The sequence below is a fragment of the Microtus oregoni genome, unplaced genomic scaffold, assembly GCF_018167655.1.
Source record: "Microtus oregoni isolate MIOR12 unplaced genomic scaffold, Mior012 000018F_ref0000195, whole genome shotgun sequence".
NCBI lineage: Eukaryota > Metazoa > Chordata > Mammalia > Rodentia > Cricetidae > Microtus > Microtus oregoni.
The window spans coordinates 36,410,892-36,430,193 of record NW_024543077.1 but is presented as its reverse complement, the minus strand read 5'-3'; the positions used below and the strand labels follow the sequence as shown (position 1 = coordinate 36,430,193).

At 44.9% G+C, this 19,302-nt stretch overlaps 1 protein-coding gene across 4 annotated transcripts in view; it reads left to right on the top strand.

Annotated features, from left to right (window-relative positions):
- Positions 1 to 19,302, top strand: part of Hecw2 (HECT, C2 and WW domain containing E3 ubiquitin protein ligase 2) — a 307,191-nt gene that overhangs the window by 43,916 nt on the left and 243,973 nt on the right. The window contains exon 1 of one of the 4 annotated variants that reach the window (XM_041668111.1): positions 16,177 to 16,239. The exons of the other annotated variants lie outside the window; for them this stretch is intronic. The gene's annotated coding sequence lies outside the window, so the exon portion shown is untranslated. Of the gene's footprint in view, positions 1 to 16,176; positions 16,240 to 19,302 lie in introns of those variants that run through there. 4 annotated transcript variants of the gene reach the window in all.

Here is a 19,302-nt window from a genome sequence, read left to right as displayed (position 1 = left end):
TTTTCCTAACTGACAGTTGCCACTGCCTGTTAGGAGGAGAGAGTGAAAACGACATTGTATCCTAATGTAGTCTTTGTGAAGAGAGTGAAAACGACATTGTATCCTAATGTAATCTTTGTGTCTCCCAACCCGGCACTATATTTTTAGTGGGAGTGTGGGACCACATAAGACTTCCTGACCCTTGTTTCTGGTTCCAGTCAGGTCCTGTTCTTTGTCTACAGTACTGTAGGCTCCCTTCCCTGAGGACTCTCAACCTTTGTTCGCCTCTGGCTTCTTCTGCTCTAGAGTGTCAGTTTTTACTGGCCCCACCCTTGTCTCCCGTCTGTCTGACAGCTCTTTTGGTCCATGATGCATTTACAAACTTAAGGAAGTCTTACACTGACTTACATAATCATTTCACTCTCCTCTCTCCCTCCTGGGGTCTAGCTCATCTCTCTTCTTGGCCAGCTTCAAGGTGATGGTCTTCCTCACAGCTAGTCTAGAGGTCGCATTTTTAGTTCAGACCCTGAGCCCTGAGTCAGACAGTTGTAGCGAAGTTGCACGATATAATTTATGTGCGAAGAGCTGTTTCTGTACTCTCTGTTCTTGAAGTGATGCTAGTACCCTGCTTCTTGCTTCATGGAGACAGGGTCTCACTATGTAGCTCTGACCGGATCCCAGCTCACCGTGCTCCTGTGCCTGTCTCCTGAGGGCTGGTATTACAGGCCAGTACCACTATGCCTGGCCCAGACACCTCATTTCTAAAGCCTGCAGTGTTTTCCTTGATGCTTGAAGCCACGCGGTAACAAAAGAGCCACAGACTATATAGTTGGGTAGAACTCTGGCAAGTGTAGTTATTTACATTCTTCCAAGTCCTGCTTCTAGATTACCTGCCAGATGCTTGCTCTATACTCCTCACCCAGTCACCCAGGGAAAAAGGCTGGTGGAGGGAACACATGAATAAATGATGCTACCACTTAGGAGACAATGACAGTTTGCTTCTCCCCGTGGAACCGGGTAATTGGGACTAGGAGCTGGGAAGTGTCCCTGGCGGTAATCCTCAATGAATCTAACCATAAACAAGATTTGTGCTTACAAGGAAACAGGAAAGGAATATAGTAAAGCCTTTATTTGTACAACCAGCAGTTGTAATAGGAACTAAACACCCAAATGCATACACTTTTGCCTTGTTCTGTGATTTTTCTTAGGAACAACTCTTGGTACCTGAAAAAAAAAATGCGGGTGACAGAACCCTAGGGTCAAAACATGAGCTGTGTGGTTAACACTGTCACCTTGATAGGATCTAGAGCCATGTAGGTGGTAAATCTTGGCTGTGTCTATGTAGGTGTTTCTAGATTGGGTTAACTGGGATCTAAAGACCCTACCCTAAGTGTGAGTGGCCCTGTTTCCTGGCCTGGGGTCTGGTACTGAATACAAGGAGAAGGCAAGTCGAATATCAGGATGAGTCTCTTTGCTTCCACGCTGTGAACACAATGTGAGCCCCTCTCACATGGCTATCATTGTGCCTACACATGCCTTCGCAGCCACCCTGGACTGTGTCCTGTTGAACTGTGAGCCAAAGTGGCTCCTCCTTCCTTCCACTGCCTCTGAAGTCGCCTCTTGTCATCTATTTTGGTCACAGCAGCAAGAGACATAACTAATACGAGAGCTGGCGGCGTGTTCTCCTTCGCTGAAAGCTGCATGAGTCTCTCCTGACGCTTGGAAGCTAATGAGTGTGTCATTTTGCTCCAGTAGTGATTTTTAATGCTAGAATTTACTAAAAGGAATCCACCGCATTCAATTCAGGGGATTTATGAGTCCTCTTGGGCACTATAGAATGTAATAATCTATTAAGAGGTTTTCAATTACTCTCAGGCTTGGGATCCGGTGACGCATCCCCTTAAGAACTTGGGAGCAGGGGAATCTGATGCCTGCTGAGTGGCAGACTTTCAAGCTGCCGTGTAACAGCACAGACAAAGAGCTAAGGCCCCGTTCGGCTGGCTGAATACAGAAACGGCTTAGGAGAGAATGGATCAGTGGTAAGGGGGATTGGTGAGCTGTCACACACACAAAAAGATGAGCCTCGGCCACTGGGAGTAAATACCAATACAGTTGCTACGTTAGGCTGATGCATTGTTATAAGTTCTACATAGAATAGTTCTCCTTTTTCGTTGATTAGGATTTTTATGTGCCAATTAGATTTTGTGTGTAGGGGGTGGATGTTTTTTGCAAGATGTGATACTGACTTAAAAGTGGCTTAAGTCAAAAGAGGACTTTGACTTTCCTAAGGGAAAGCTCTAAGTCTATTTGGCCTCAGGCATAGTTGGACCTTGACGTTAAAGAATGCTAGCACACACTTACGTCCTCACTCCACCCCTCAGGTGTGCATGCATGCATGTGTAAATGAATGAATAAAATAAATGTCATTTAAAAAAAGCCTTCCAGGGGCTGGAGAGATGGCTCAGAGGTTAAGAGCACTGACTGCTCTTCCAGAGGTCCTGAGTTCAAGTCTCAGCAACCACATGGTGGCTTACAGCCATCTATAATGAGACCTGGCGCCCCCTTCTGGCTTGCAGGCACACGTGGAAGGAATGCTATACACATAATATAATAAATAAATAAATTTAAAAAAAAAAGCCTTCCAGGGTCAACAAAATAGCCCTGCGGACAAGGGCCTTGCCACAAGCTTGACAGCCTAAGCTTAAAGGGGAGAGTTGACTTGTTGCAAGTTGTCCTCTGACCTCCCTACACACGCCACGGTGGAAACATATGCGCGTGCCACGTGTACGGGAACGTGCACACATACATGCATGCTCACACAGAAGTAAATACACAACCAACGACATGGGTAGCCAACATTTCCGTCTCGTCATTCTGCTCACCCGCTACGCTTCACTTTGAATCACTGGCCTCTCCTCCTGGAGAGGAGGCCAGTGGCCCCCTGCAAAGCCCGGCTATTCAGATCTTCCTAGCGTCCTGGTCCTACTGGGGCTAGCCCGTCCCGATATGTGCCACTGCCTCTCTGCGCATGCTCACAATGAATGAGAAGTTCCCGTAAGTGAAATGTTAGATTCAGAATGAAAGGAGAGTTACTTAAAGAGAAGCAATGGTTAAGGATGCAGCCTCACGCGTAGGCTTTGTGTGCGGTGGGCTTATAATTCCATTTTCTTACAGTTTGTCTTCGGCAGGTCTCTTTTATCTTTCAGCGTTGTCTTGAGAAACATGACAGTGATTTCTGGAGCCTGTGCCTTCGGCCTGTGTATTTGCTGGGCTACAGAGTAAACATTCTGAATATCCATGTTCGGGATCTTCTCGTTTCCCTGCCCATTTATGTCCGAAGCAGCGCAAGCCCTGTGCGGGCAGTCTGTGTGTTTCTCACAATGCTGAGTGCAGTCAGCTCACACCTGGCTAGGACTCTCGAGACCTTGACTTTGCATTTCTTCAGCTAGAGCCAAGTTTTCTGGAAGAACACACTGAGAAATCTGTTTCCCGCTTCGGTAATGCTCCAAGAAGCAAGGGTTAGGAAGCTCTAAGCGTGGCTCTTTAGGGGTCAGCTGGGGCAGCGGTGGAGCAGGGTGCTCTGCTGTTTTATTGATGGTCTGTTTTCTGCCTCATCGTTTTGTTGGGCAAACTGGACCAGAAGGAAGGGGCCAGTCCCGGAGACTGCGCCTCCTTGGTTAATTCGCATTTACCATTTTAAATTTCTCTGGATAGATGTGCGAGGCTCTGTGGGAACTGGAATAGGGTCTGATCCTACCTCCTGAGGCTGGTGGTGAGCTGGCCCCTGCGCCCCCTGCATGAGAACAGGCCAAAGGCTTTATGTCTGGCAGCAAAGAGGGCTGAGGCTCAGGCAGGCAGGCGGTTGTGTTAAGACGGTTCTTAGGAGCTACTTTTAGCTCTTTGAAAAATTTATATCTCAAGTCCCAAATCTCCCTCCTGCGTCACGGCAGCTGGCCTACATTCTCCGGAATATGCGCGTTCTCTTCTGATATTTATGGGAGATGAAGCGGCAGAGCCAGGCAGAATAGGCGAAGGTTGATAGGTTGTTTCAGTCTCTTTGCGAGGCTGAAAAGCTCCTCCCAGGTGTGCATCATTTCAAGGGGAGAAAACAACCCTTCCCCTCAGTTGTTCGTGCTCAGAGAATTGCGATCTCGCGGTACGCTGTCCTAGTAACGTTCGCCTGGTTATTGAGGCCAACATACAAGCGCTTAGCCCTGTCTATGATTTAAGACGGGAAGCAAGGTAAACATTCTTTTTCGCATACCACGTGGCCAGGAGGTCCTGACACCCACTAAAGCAATTCGCTTACAGCCAGACTAACCGAGACGGATGCTTTCCTATGGCCGGGAAATACATCTCTGAAATAAGGCGATACATGGCTGATTGCAAAAGATGTCAAAATGTCACGCACACCAATTTCAAATAGTCTGATCTCATTCATTTTGGGACGCAGCACTGCGACTCCTTCGCGGACACATGATCAGGAAAAGCAAATGAAATCAGATTTCTGGAACTGGTGCGGCAGTCAATGCGGGGCAGAAAAACAAGCCCCGGCGCACAGCCAAGGTCGAGTCTCAGACCCTGGAAGCTCGCGGCCACTCAGGGATCAGCTATGCGCGTCATTTCCAGCAAGGCTACTCTTGTATTTGTCCTTATGCAAAATGAAGTGGCGTGACTGGTGATGGTGAGGTCTTTTTTTCCTGCAGCTAAGCGTTGCCCTCTTAGCTTTTATAGTGAAATAAGTTGAGCAGGAAAAAAAAAAAAGTCACTGCGGCTTAAGATAGCAGTAATAGATCTACTTGCCTAAGTAAGCGTTGCTGACGGAAAACTGGGATTGAAATTACACCTTCATAATCCCCTTTCTGGTGTCATGGATGAGGAGGTGTCTGATGTTGCTGAGATTCGGGGAATAGGAGCTTCTCCACCCCTCAGCCTGGAAACTGATGAGGAAAGCAAGAACATGAAGAAAAGAAGGGAGACAGAAAGGAAGGAAAACGTTTCAGAGAGAGTTAGTGGTTTTAGTCTTAAGGGGAAAAAGGACTAAGGTACAATAGAGGTTATGTAGGGTGTGGCCTACCTATGCAGCTGGCGTCTGTACTTTGGATCTGACAAAAACAGCTAAGGTGACTATTAGTTGTCCTCATCTCCCTACCCCCAATACTTAGAATCTTGTCTGCACCTCCATTTGTGGGGCAATGCAGGGATTTGCATGTTCTCAAGCACGCTGAACCTGTACTTGTATAACTGAAGTCCATTCTCAGACATGAACGTATTTCTTTTTTAAAAAATGAAATAATTGATATTTTACTTATGGCACACATTTAAACAATATTTGCAATGCTGTGGGCACAGATTTCTACATTTGACACCAAAGTTTTAGAAAGTAAAGTCACATGTGTGCATAAAATAACATATTGAAACACAACGGAAGACCAAATACATCTTGGGCATCATTTTATGACTTCTAAAGTATCGTTATTTTTGAATATAAGGGTAATTCATTCACCATTTTTTTTTCTAAAATGTCCTGATCCCACCGTGGTGAAGTAAAACTGACCCGGTATCATGCTGATTTAGGGATTTCCAAAAGTACACATATCTGAGAAATGGGTAATCTAGCCTGTTGTCATCTTATGTTTATTTAAAATACAAAAGAAGTTTTGCTTGCAGAAAACATTCGAGTGAATGGAGTTAGATGGCCTTCTTTTGGAGACTCACAATACATTTCTGCAGGGACAAATACCAGGCAGAGGACACAGACACCTCTTAATGTATATTTTCTTTAGACTGTTTCTTGCAAACTTTCTAAGCAGACTTTCTTGCAAGTCTGTTTGCTTGCAAGAGCTTATCACTTGACTTACCCTGTTGAATGCGTTTGGCAAATCCACGATTTTCTTCAGACTAATTTAATGAAGCATTGGTTGTAGAACTTATTTATCTCCCTTTCCTCTTTGTAATCCCTGCCATACAGCGTGGCAATACTTCTTGATACAGATCTCGAATCCTTACTGGAAAACGAAGAGGACTCAAGCCTGTGTAAACTGCTCTTAATGTTTGGTAGTGACTCTTATTCAGGCAATTTATTCTCCAAGCTCCCGATGTTACCACATAGAGTAGTGTAGAGTCCAAATCCTGCTTACACCTGTTCTGTGGTGAGAGTCCACTTCACACGGCGTTTTCAGAGAATTGTCCTTGATTATATTTGTCTGTGTGATGAAGGTCTTCTTAAGTTTGGGGGTGGATTTTGAGGAGGTTTTATATCTTTTTTTTCCCCCTCTGTTCTTGGTTTTCCAAGATAGTCTTTTTCTGTGTAGCCCTGGCTGTCCTGGAACTTAATCTGTAGATCAGGTTGGCTTGGAACTCACAGAAATCAGCCTGCCTCTGCCTCCCAAGTGCTGGGATTAGAGGTGTGTGCCACCACTGCCTGGTATCTACTTACTAGTATTACTTTAAGTAAGTACAATAAAATACGGAGAGCTAGATTTCTTTTATAGATATGCAGTGATGTTCTCCTGAAGGTTCATTTCTGGTCCCTTTTGGCATCATGGGACCTGCTCCATGAAGGATGGTTCTCAGTCCTTTGGGTGCTCATCTGGGCATGCTTCATGAAGGATGGTGCTCCAGTGCCCAGCTGGACGGTTCTGCTCAGAAAGTACCAGCCTGTTCTCCTACTGCCCATGCTACAGTTTATTTAGGTACAGGGGTGCTGGTCCACATGGTGTGCTTGCTTTGAGTGGTTACAGCCCTCATCTTCATTCCATTTGTTTCTTAGGACACTATTCTGAGCAGCGTGGTCAGAATCACTCTTCTTAGCTCAATTCTTTTTTTTTTCCCTTTCGTTTCCGGGTGACTACAACTCCCTGCCCAGATAAACAAAGTTTCACTCGAAAGTTTGGGAGGTATTTCACTGAACCTGAGAAGAGAGAGAAAGCCACATAATTTTTAGACACTTAACTGCCATCCTTCATGTTTGCCTAAGACTTTGAATTGGTATTTTTAAATAGTGAACTCGGAGTGCTGGAGGGTGGGACGTTAGAAGGATGTGGAGTTGTCTCTCTCGCAGGGTTGGGATCAGGAAAAGCAGCAGGCATGACCACGCGACTCCCACTGCTCTGATGGAGAGCACACAGAACAATAGCAGAGATGCTCTGGCAAAGCCTCGGGCTTGCACAATAGAGAAGCCTTCTTTTATGCTTTGTTTGGTTGCTTATTTTGACAGGGCATCGTGTTCTGGAGCCTGGGGTGATCGTTCTAAGACATCAGGGTTCTAGCTCCAGTGATGCGGCCAGCAAGCCTTCAGCACTGACTTTGAAAATCTGTCAGCTTTTAGACATGACTAACTTTAAAAAACAATGAAAAGCAAATCCCTTTTAAGTTAAAATTAAGTTCACTTAATTTTAAGTGGGAGAGGCTGTTCTTACTACATCTCCAAAAGAACATAGGCGCTAATATTAACTTAGTATTTAATTACTTGTATGGCAGTATCTCTACATTCATATAATCGAGTCAATTAAAGGCATGTACTTGAAGATCCAGGCTTCAAGTTTAAATCCAGGTTTATTTAGGGAAGCTCCTAGTTTCACATAGAGAAACATGAGTCTAGGTTAGCACCACCGTTATAATTGCCATCACTTCAGTCCCGGCCATTTGAGTTGCTGTGGGACTCAGTTTCTAGAGAATCGGCATGAAGCTTAAGATCAAAATGACTTAATCCTTCACAGCCTCCAGAAACAAAAGGAAGCCTTATGTTTAAATGTAATTTAACTTTTATTATTGGGGTGGTGGTGGTGGTGTGTGTCTGTGTGTTTGTGCAATGCTGTTTGCCTGAAGGCTTGGGATCAACTTTCAGGACTTGGGTCTCCTTTTACCATGTGCGTTTGGAAGATCAAGTTCAGTTTTCCAAGTGTGTGTAGCAAGCACTTTTATCTGCGACACCTCTGGCCCTCCCTCCTGTATTTTTAAAAAGTCAAAATTCTCTGAGAGGATACCAGCTGCTTGTCATGTCTTTGAGCATTAGTTCACATGACACTTGGTGCAATTTCATCCATAAAAATCATTTGATACGTTTTGTAAACTCCTTCGAAAGTCTTTTATTGTATTTTACAAAATCTTTCACGGATGTCTTTTATTCCACAACCGTCTTAGCAGCTGCTCTCGGGGAGACTGTAGCCGCAGAAGCGTTGAAAAAGTCGCCAGTGCTGACCCGTGCTGGCCTCAGATTATTAGGAAAGCAAACGAAAAGGATGCACCAGGGTAGGTGCTGGTAGACCCTGAAGACGAGCAGATCTGGCAATGTGACGTTGGTTGTCTCCAACATCTTTTTTTTTTTTTTTTTTTTTTGTTTTGTTTTGGTTTTTCGAGACAGGGTTTCTCTGTGGTTTTGGAGCCTGTCCTGGAAGTAGCTCTTGTAGACCAGGCTAGTCTCGAACTCACAGAGATCCGCCTGCCTAAACATCTTTCCTACTTTGTAGAGATTTGAAACCAAGTGTTCTACCATGTTGGTGAAACTTGTGTCCGTCACTGTGGTGAGGGAAATATGGAGTTGGGGGATGGTGGGCCAGACAGTGCTGAAGATGCCCCTGGCTGTTATTGATGCAAGTCGTTCAGTACCATCAGGGAAGTGGTTCTCCTCCCATGGGTTTGAAGCCTCTTTGGGGTTGAACGACCCTTCCTCGGGGGTTGCATATCAGATATTTATGTTAGAATTCCTCACAGTAGCAAAGTTGCGGTTATGAAATCGCAACGAAAAAAATTTTGTGGCTGGGGGTCAACACAGCCTGAGGGACTGTATTAAAGGGTTGCAGCTTCAGGAAGGTTGAGAACCACTGTGTGAGAGGCAGGCTGGAGCTGAAGAGTGAAAAGTACCGCCTTTAATAAAACTTTCCAGAGCTTGTTTAGCCCCTCCTCCGTTGTTTAACCCCGCCCCCTGCTCAGCCCCCTCCCCCATTCCGAACCACTCCTGGGCGTGCACTCGCATGCTCGGGGTTGCGTGCTTTTTCTGCAAGTTTAAAGCTTCCCTGAAATGTTTTATTTACAAAATTTCATGCAGATGTAGTATTCTCTGTGTAATACGTGTTTTGCTTTAATACAAAACACTGTCTTAGCCGGGCGGTGGTGGCGCACGCCTTTAATCCCAGCACTCGGGAGGCAGAGGCAGGCGGATCTGTGTGAGTTCGAGACCAGCCTGGTCTACAAGAGCTAGTTCCAGGACAGGCTCCAAAACCACAGAGAAACCCTGTCTCGAAAAACCAAAAAAAAAAAAAAAAAAAAAAAAAAACAACAACAAAAAAAAAACACTGTCTTAAATTATTCAACATTGGGTAAAATTGGGCTCTCGCATAAGTTTTCTCGAGGTTGGCAGTGGCCTTCACGTCCCTCAGGTCCAGAGTGAGCCCTTATATGTGGTGCATTGGGTTCGAAGTGAGGTAGCCAGATTCCTGCGTGTTTCTAAACATGACTGAGGGGGAGTTTTTTGAAGCCTGTTTTCTGTCAGACGTTTTCTGAATAAAGTCAGATTTGCCTTAGCGACAGGTGGCACATTTTCTCTTCAGTCCCTTTGCAGAGGGAGGATGCAGTGAAGGGGAGCTGAGCTACACCGAGGGGGATGCTTTGGGGTGAGCAGGCTCTGGTGCCGGTTTGCCTGCTCACCGGTTTTCAGAACTGAGGCCCGTTGTCACCGTACCCACAGCAGGGCTTCAGTTCTTCACGTGTAAAATGGAGTGGTGGTCTCTGTTATCCTAGACTGTGGAGATGACATGAGCACCTTGTTTACTCTGTTCACTCTGATTATGTGCCGCTGGGATCTTGTAAGGAAATGGAGCAAAATGGAGGCCTTTTTCAATGGGCGCCTTTTCCCCAGCTTTGAACACCACCCTGTTCGAGAGTCCCCCCCGGCCACAGTGAGCTAGTACTCTCCTCCTGGTCACAGTATATTTTGTTTCTGACCTTATAGATAATCTGTGTCTTATGCTTGGTGAGCTATTTCTTTTCTGTTCTCTTTTGCACGCGCTAAATGTTAGTCTAAACTGGATTGCTTTTCCCTTTTCCTGCTAATCTTCCTCTGTAACTGTGAGACATTGATAGATGCCAGTCATGGGAAGGTCAAGTTTACAGTCTGACATAAGCCATCTTGGTTATGCATGACCACTATCAGGTTCTTCCGTTGGTTTGATTCTCAGCTCCACCACAGGCTGTACCTCCCTGCAGAGGGCTAGCCTAGCATGCCCAGGACCCGGGTTTGATCTCGGCTCCACCACAGGGGGAAAACAAGGACACAATAATGAAAAGCCTCTGCAGAGACATCAGAGTCTTAATACGAGGGGAAATAATGAGAAGCTTGGGGCAAACTAACAAGAGCTAAGCCGTCAAGGCGTGTGTTCAAAGCTATTAACATCGGACCACAGGATGTAGGACCCTTAAGGTCCCCAGTTCCTTGGTGCCTTGTCTCTTGATTCCTCAATAACTCAGACATGCCCTCCCCCCCTCCAACAGTGTCCTGTCCACCTGCATGGACACAGCATACGCCATGTGTGTACAACACTTGAGAACCAGAAAGTGCTTTTTCTGCTTCCTTAGGCTGGCCCACAGCTCGCCATACAGAGGGGCTGCACTGTAGCCAGGAATGGTTTCGTTGACAGCTATTTCCAGACCATACATTTTAAATTAGTCATAGCTCCCATGTGCTTACGTGCTTGGTACCCATCATCCCCACTCTTGGAACCTCTGGCCTTTTATTTGCTTTACAACACTTGTTTGTTCCCAGCTGCTCAGCACTGAAATAATCACACAGAAACCATATTATATACAGTACTGCTTGGCCAATAGCTTAACGCGTATTTCTGCCTAACTCATATCTTTAATTAACCCCATCTCCATTAATCTGTATATTGCCACAAGGCTGTGGCTTACAGAGTCAAGTTCCGGTGTCTGTCTACGGCAGGGCTACATAGCTTCTCTCTAACTCTGCCTTCTTTCTCCCAGCATTCAGTGTATTTTGCCCTGCCTAGCTCTGTTATGCCCTGCTCTGCTATTGGCTCAAAGCAGTTTCTTTATTTATTAACCAATAAAAGCAGCACATAGACAGAAGGACCTCCCACACTAAGCCAGCCTTCCCAGAAACACATGCCCAGCATCCCATTCTTTTAATACACCGAAGCATACATTTCTTTAATTAATTCTGCTTAAATAAAAGTAGTACTTTGGGCTAGAAAGTATTACACAAGACCAACAAAGGTAATCCAAAGAATTAAAAGCAGAAAACGGCAAGAAGCCCAAGGGTTCTGGGCTGTGTTTTTGCGGTTGATTTCCATCTTTCTTCGTATTACCCCTCTGTGTGTCTAAGAGCTCCCTTTCTGTTTTAGGTTAGGAAGGTTTGATTAGTGCAAACAGTAAAGTAAGCCTGAACTGTAAATCACACGTTCACAAAGGAATATCAAACAGAGGTGATTGCCTTGTTGAGAGACTATCCCATGAAGTTTTGTTCTTGGGCGGTGCTTTGGGTCAAAATGGCAAGATATTATGAGCCTTTAGCCATGGCGGTCGGTCCCCTCCCTAGTCTCTGGTGAACTGCCATACCCTGAGATTTGGGGAGGAGAGGCTGGAAGTGACTGGAAACAGTAGGAATGTCCTAACTTAGGACAGAACAATGGCCTTACGTTTCAGCCCGGTGCCAATTCTTCTTTGATGATGTGCCTCGTTTTCACTTCCCTTAAGGAAATTTGTTTCTCTTCGTCATCTTGCATGATTAAGAGAAGCCAGCAGTCACAGGTGTCACAGGGAGCAGAAAACCACGGCGTGAACTCCAGTTGGATCCTGAGAGTTGCTGAAGACTCTCAGCCAAATCTCTGCTTTCTTGTTAAAATGGAAAAGTTAGCAAGTATCGGCAGTGTATTAATGGCATCCTGTCATTCACAGAGTTTACTTCAGAATTATTGGAATGTGAGTTTTTCATGGCAGGTTTGACGATTTAGTTTGAGAGGTACCTTAGTAAAATCGTGGACTCCTCACCTTGTTTTCTTCTTCTTTATTATTATATATAAATATATATTTATTATGATATAAAACATTTATTATATTTGTTATTATATATACATATATTTATTATATTTATTATTAAATATAAATATATATTTCATCTTAGGTTATGGTCTCAAGCATCCCAGTAAAGAATTAATACATTACTCATGATTATCTAGAACTTCAAATATCGTGATAGACCTATCTTGGAGAATTGAATTAACCTCAGTGATATTGAGAAAGCATTTTCATCTGTGAAATGAGTGTGAAAAGATTGTGTGTATGAAGCATGGAAGTCAGGTGACCAATAGGCCACTGTCCCGAGGATGATGGATTGTCCTGTCACCAGGACACCCTGGCGTCTCCCTGAGACCGAGTCCCGCAGGTTAGGAGATGTCTCGGTTACTCCTCCTGTTGCGATGATGGATTGATTACCCCTGACTAAAGCTACTTACGGGTGAGAGGAGTGTTCATCGGGGCTTAGAGCTTTGGAGTTCAGTCCGTCCGTCATGTCAAGGGAGACAGAGGCAGGGGCTTGAGGCCGGTTGTCACGTCGCATCTGCCCTTGAGGGGCAGAGCAGGTGACTGCTCTCCTCTCTCCCCTCACCCAGCCTAGGGAGAAGCTCTGCCCAGAGAGGTGGGTCTTCCCGCCTCGACTGACCTAATGAAGGAAATCACGACCCTTCACAGGCGTGCCCAGCACTTCTCCTGGGTGATTCTAGAAACTGTCAAGGTGACATTATTAACTGTCCTATTTGGTAGTTGAAAGTAACCGAGGAACAGTCGGGACTGCCTTAAGTTATGAAACATTTGGTGCTTGCTGGGTAACAAATGTGTCTTTGGTTGAGTTTAATCCATGGCTCCATTTCATCGTGGTAGCTACCCAGTTGTAAATCTGTGAGGAATTGGCTGTACGCCTATACATGGCTTACCTGGTGCTTGGTAAAGGACCCACGCTTTATGATGAACAGATGTCTATGACTTTGTTCTTGTTGGATACAGTAACTTTAACTTTAGTCTGTTACCAAGCAACACATCTTGAATTTGGGAAAATATGGGCCCAAGGAAAGCTATAATCGCACAACCCTGGGAAGGTTTCTGTAAATCTAGGGTAGAGTACTGTTTCTCAAATCATGCGTGGAGGATTGGATTTTCCTTTTTAAACTCTAAATTCTCATGGCAAGGGGGCTGTTAGCATGAATTAGTAGAAGAAGAAGGTAAGAACTCAGATACAATGTGAGCTCGAACCCTTTAATGTTAGAAATTGGTGCACAAATTACATTCCAACAACACAAAGACCAAATGAAGAGAAAAAAAGAGAAATTATAAAGTCACAATTTAAAAACATCTACGCGTGTTCTTTAAAAGGATGTGAAAAGACAATAGAGACTTGTTGCTGTGCCCATAATTTTGCTGATCTAGAATACACTTAAAGCGGTCGTTTTAGTGAAATTGCCATCCCTTCTATTATATTTGCACATCAGGATGTGAACCCTCGGTGAGCTGCCGTCTTGTGTATGAGCATAATGAAGCTTGCACTAATGACGGTGCTTCTCACAGGGTATGATGTCCAGGAAACAGTGTTCTAGGTTTGCTTGTGTTCCCCGCCCTCCCACCAGTACCCATGACAGAAGCACACAGAGGGCATACCAGAAACAAGCCATGCCTCACATAATCTTGACAGCCTGGAGAGTTCAACGAGAAAGGAAAAAAAAGCTCAGATATTTTACTTTTGTTTTTAGATTTTAAACCTTGTTTTTAATGTATGTATGTTGCTATGTCGCATGTCTGCGTATACATCTGTGCACATGAATGGCGGTACCCAGAGGCCTGAAGAGTCCAATCACTCTGAGGTTGGAGTTACAGATGACTGTGAGCTGTCTGTATGGGTGTTGGGAATTGAGCTAGGGTCTTCTGGAAGAGCCGAGTGTGTTGTCCACTGCTGAGTCTTCTGTCCATCCCGTTGAATGTCTTTAACAAAACCAACAGACAAAAGTCCTGCGCATTTATCTTTCCATGACCTTCATCCCTGGGTGTTAGTTACTCCCTGCGGTTTCCAGACCCCACGGTCCCCGTCTCTCACCCAGGACTGACAAACGACTTCATTAGTTGTCCTTACCTGCCTGGTCCCTTTGGCTGCTAACGTTAGTGCTAACGTTGGTACAAGAGTTGTGCATTAGAATATTCTGTCAATGGTTAGCGTTTGCGAGGGACACCGTTAAAGAGAACCCCTCAGGTTGCCTCCCAGGGGATGTCATAGCCCCTGTCACCATGAGTGCTAAAGCGTATGTTGAGTGAAGTTTTGTTTCCCTTCCTGGTCCCCAGAAATGTCTTTGTTCTATCCACCTTGACTGCCTCCTGCCTCTTGGAGCTCAGCCTTTGGGTCACACAGTTTTCTCATGGGATGCTAATAATGCAATAATCTGGTGTCTTTCTTGTTCTGAAATATTCTTTCATTTCTGTTTGTCTCTTCCGTTGGAGTTTGTACAGCCAACAAAACATGAGGCAGATTGTGGCTTATTTCTGCTCTGTTCTCTGAATTTTCAGCTCCTCCCTTTGAGTTGGGTGTCCAGATGGCCCTGATGTTTGCTGGATGAATAGGGTGACTTGGTCCAGGGGCTTGAGGGCGGAGAGTGGAATTAATTTACACCTCTACAAAGCAGCAGGGACTTCAATCTTAATTCAGAGTTGATTTCTCTTTTAATAGTTCTAGAAAAATGGATGACAATAGTGATTGATATTTTCTTGTTTAATTGTATCTGTAGTTCTTGTGGTTTTATGTTTAGTAGTTTGACATTTTAGGATTCCAGGAATAGCTTAGTTACTACGCCCCATCACCGAAGTGTAATTTCTGGAGGTTTCCAAAAAGAGTGGGGAGAAGCCCTTAGAATCTTCCCTGCTAAGTATTTGTGGGCATAATGCAGAGAGGGGTGATGCCAGAGTTACATTAGTTTCATGCTATTAATTTAAAATCAGTGCTGCACAATAATTAAAAATGTTTGTTCAGAAGGTCTTTTAGGTTTTTGATCACATAATACAAAAGATAGTTAAGTTTTAAAAATATGCTTATAATAATACTCATGTTTGTGGAAAGTAATTATGAAAACAAAAACTAGTGGTTTTAGTTTTGAGGGATTGAAAGTTTTTTTTTATGAAGTATGACAATGTTATCTGTTAGAAGAAAAACCACTGTCTCACTTAAACCATTTTTATTTTCACGGATTTGAGCTGGAGGCTTATTTCAGCATTCCCTGTTGTATTCTTTGTCTTGAGTTTGGTCGCTCTATGCTTTATAGGGTAATGATTGTGGTTATTTTGAATGCGCCAGGTGAAATACTCATAAGGGGACATGCTCTAGGAGACACCGAAGCTCTGTTTAGGAAGGAGGAAGAGGGTAACGAGAAGGTGGGGGGGGGGAGAAAGGAGAGCACCCACCTCTACGTGGACGCCCGCAGGGACTGAGGGCGGCAGGCAGAAGAACAGAAGCAGGAGGTTGGGGGCATTCTGGCATGGTTTGCACATCTTCACCCATCTCCGTGGGAGGCTGGGATGAAGGAATAAAGTCTGCCCAAGGACCAAAATACTGTTCTTTCTTATTATACCCCCACCTACTCATCCTACACAGAACTCTCTGCGAACACTGGAGCTTTTTATAGTCCCCAGAACTTTGAAAGTCAGCCCTCCCAGCCCATGAGTTCCAGGGAGAACCCAGTAGCTCTCTTTTGCCAGCTCTGAAATCGTGATCTTGAAGAAAATATTCAGTGGCTCAGATTCTAGCCATGCCCGGGGTGGAAACGTTCAACTTCTCTTTAGCGTACTTACACATTGGGTGGGCACACACAAGCAGGCCCACTGACGGTTCTTTCCTGCACTGTGCTGTTGTGGCGAAGGGGTAGGAAACAGGTTAGTCAAAATAGGTCAAGGGAGAAGAAGTCATGCGTGCATGCCTCCTTCCATGTTTCAGACAGCGGCGTTCTTTTAGAGCCCTGCTCGGGGATAAAAATACCTGTGTCAAGTGACCCAGTTATTTCCCCCAATACATAAATTGTAGAAATAGCGAAAGCAAACACTGTTTAAGACACATGCGCCCGCCACCGTTTCCCAGGGCCGTTTTCAAGATCAAATCAGATTTCCAGTGCTCACCGGGATCAGAACTGCGTGGCTGTGTCACGCGAGAAGATTGCCTGGACCAACTCTTCTGTGGAGTGTCCCCAACCCTCAGAGGATGGGCTGGCAGCAGAAACAGTGAGTTGACTCTTTCCTTACCTGGGTAAAGGTCCTCCTGCTGGAGGGATGCGCCTCACAGCTTGCTGTCCTCTTTCCTAATTGTGACCTTTTGGTTGGGCGTAATGTTTGCCCGCCTGCGATTTGGAGTCAGTTGTTTTAAATAGAACGTGCTTGCTTTCCTAAGGGGATCTTGTGTTAACCCAGCAGTGGCTCTGGATTGAAAACCGACTTGGAGTAAGGTGCTGTGTTTCCTGGGTCAGGCTTTTTTTTTAACCTCATCGCTATTGATAGCCTTGTGGTTTCTATTGGCGTGATAAAACCCATCGACCCAAAGCAATGTGTGTGTGTGGGGGAGGGTTTATTCCATTTATGTCTGGAGTACAATTCTGGAAGCTGTTTCAATATTCCTTTTATTCCTACAATAAGATCGCCTTTGTCACGCTAAACTGTTCTTTGAAAGATTTTCTGATATTGTGTTTAAAAGTCTTTTGCACCCGGACTCATCGTGGAGCCTGGCCTGTAAAATGTTTCTCAAGTAATTCACCCATGGGCCACCAGCAGATGCTGGCACTCTGTGAGCTACTCTTAGGTAGCGTTCAGATAGCCATTTTCCAAGTTGTATTAGTTAAGCAATTCGCTTAATCTGGCAAGTGACATGGGTTTTCCAGTTCTGGTAGTGATATGAATTTTAGAGCTCCAGAGGTGATTCAGTGGCACGTTTATCTTTTAGTGTGGTCAATTTAAGTAAGCATTAAGTAATGTTTATACACACACAGACACAGATACACACAGACACATACACACATAGATACACACAGAGACAAAGACAAAGAGATAGACATCAGACGCAGACATACACAGACATACATACATACATACACACAGACACACACACATACATAGACACACACATAGACATACACAGACATACATACATACACACACAGACACACACACATACACAGACACACATACACATACACACATACTCAGACACAGACACACACACACACACACACACACACGAGTATCTGGTGATGTTAGCAGTCATGAAGTTAATACCCAGAGGACTGAGCCATGGAGACCATCTGTCTATCAAGCAGGTATGTTCCGCACACGGGATAAACCTGGGAAACAGAGCTCTATATTTAGCCTTGTTTGATTGGCTTTCACACAAGATGCTCAGATACTGTGGTAGTTTGAATAACTCGGCCCCCATAGGGAGCGGCTCTACTAGGGGGTGTGGCCTTGTTGGAGTAGCTATGGCTTTGTTGGAGGAAGCGTGTCACTGGGGGTGGGCTTTGAGGTCTCAGATGCTCAAGTCCTGCTCAGTGTGGCTGTCACTTCCTGCTGCCTGGGGATCCAGATGCAGAACTCTCAGCTCCTTCCAGGCACCGTGCTTCCAGCAATGATAATAAGGGACGAAACCTCTGAACTGTAAGCCAACCCAGTTAAATGTTTTCATTTATAAGAGCTTCCGTGGTCCTGGTGTCTCTTCATAGCAATAAAACCCTAACTAACACAGATCCTGTGTGTCTCCTAAATGCTCAGTCTTTCCATACAGGGGTCATCAGGCCTCTAGACTTTTTATATGGGGGTTATATGTTCTTTCAAGGATTGGTGGAATTCATCTGTGAAACCAATTAGAGTTTTTGGAGAATTTCTGTTTCTTAAAGATACTTTTCGAAACTCTCAAATGTTTTGGTCTATGCAATGTTTTTAACTTTTGAGTTTTTTTTTTTTTAAGCTTGGAATGCGTCTTCTCAGAGGTCCATCTTGTCACGCTGTCCCTTTCTGCCCCTCTTCAGTGGAGCATGCTCAGCCTGTGTCAGGCCCTTCCTTCTGACTTACAGTGTATCTGTGTTCTCTGACGGTTGTGTTGGCAACGCATCCCTGTTTCTTTGCCTTTTACCTTTATTATTCTCAGCAGCACAGTGCATATGTATATACACACATCTGTATGCAATAATTTCTTCGTAGAGTGCTCCACAATGATTGTAATACTGAATTAGCAATTCTGTCCCCTTCCTCATCTTAAATGTATCTTATCTGTGTTTTACTTCTTACTAAAAAAGGACCGTTTTTGTCTGTGTTTGTCTACTTTGTCTTTTCAAAATAGTGTCTTTTTTTTTTTTTTTTACTAGTTGTCTGGTTTCTTTGTTTTCTCTTTCATCGACTGCTATTTTGAGCGGTTCCTTCTGAAAGCTGGCTTGGTATATTAAAAATAACTTTTGGGGCTGGTGCGATGGTTCCGCAGGTAAGTACACCTGCCCTGTGAGCCTGACAGCCCGAGTTCAGCCTCCGGAGAAGGAGAGGTCTGACTGGAGGAATTGTCCTCTGACCTCCACACGTCCCGTGTGGCACGCCTGTGCCCATGCTCGCACACCATACGCACATGCAGGCACTCACACACGGTGACTTTAAAAGCTATTTTGACTTTGCCTGTTATTATTGTTGCTGCTGCGTGTGTGATGCGTATGTGTTTACGCGGGGTACATTTAACACAGAACCTACGTGGAGGTGAGAGACCGATCCAGAAGTTTGTTTTCTCCTTCCAGGCTGGGATGGGGATCCTAACTCAGGACATCGGATATGTGTGGCAAGGGCTTTCAATTGATGAGCCATCTAGTTGACCCTTGAAGTTCTTTTCTTAAGCTATAAAGTGGGGTTGTTATGATATTTTGATATTGTTATTGTTGGTTAAAATCCTGTTTTAAACACCGTAGAGCCATCCATGGCTGAACATTGGCTCTGTTGATGCTCAAGACCAGGCCTTGGGGGTGGAACTAGAGCGGCTGTCATTTTGCAGATTCACGCAGCACTGTGCACGTTTGGGGCCTTCTAGGTTTGTGCTTTGCGTGCTCTCTGGGGGCTCAGGGTTTTGTTTATTTCTGCTTGAAGATGGTGGGGTCATGGAGCCAGAGAGATGGCTCAGTGGCTAAGCGTGCATACTCCCCTTGCAGAAGACCTGGGTACGGTTCCCAGCACCCATATTAGGTGATTCACCACTGCCTGTATGACGTGTACATGTGTATGTGGGGTCTACGTGGCGGTGCACGTGGAGGTCAAAGGGCAACTTTC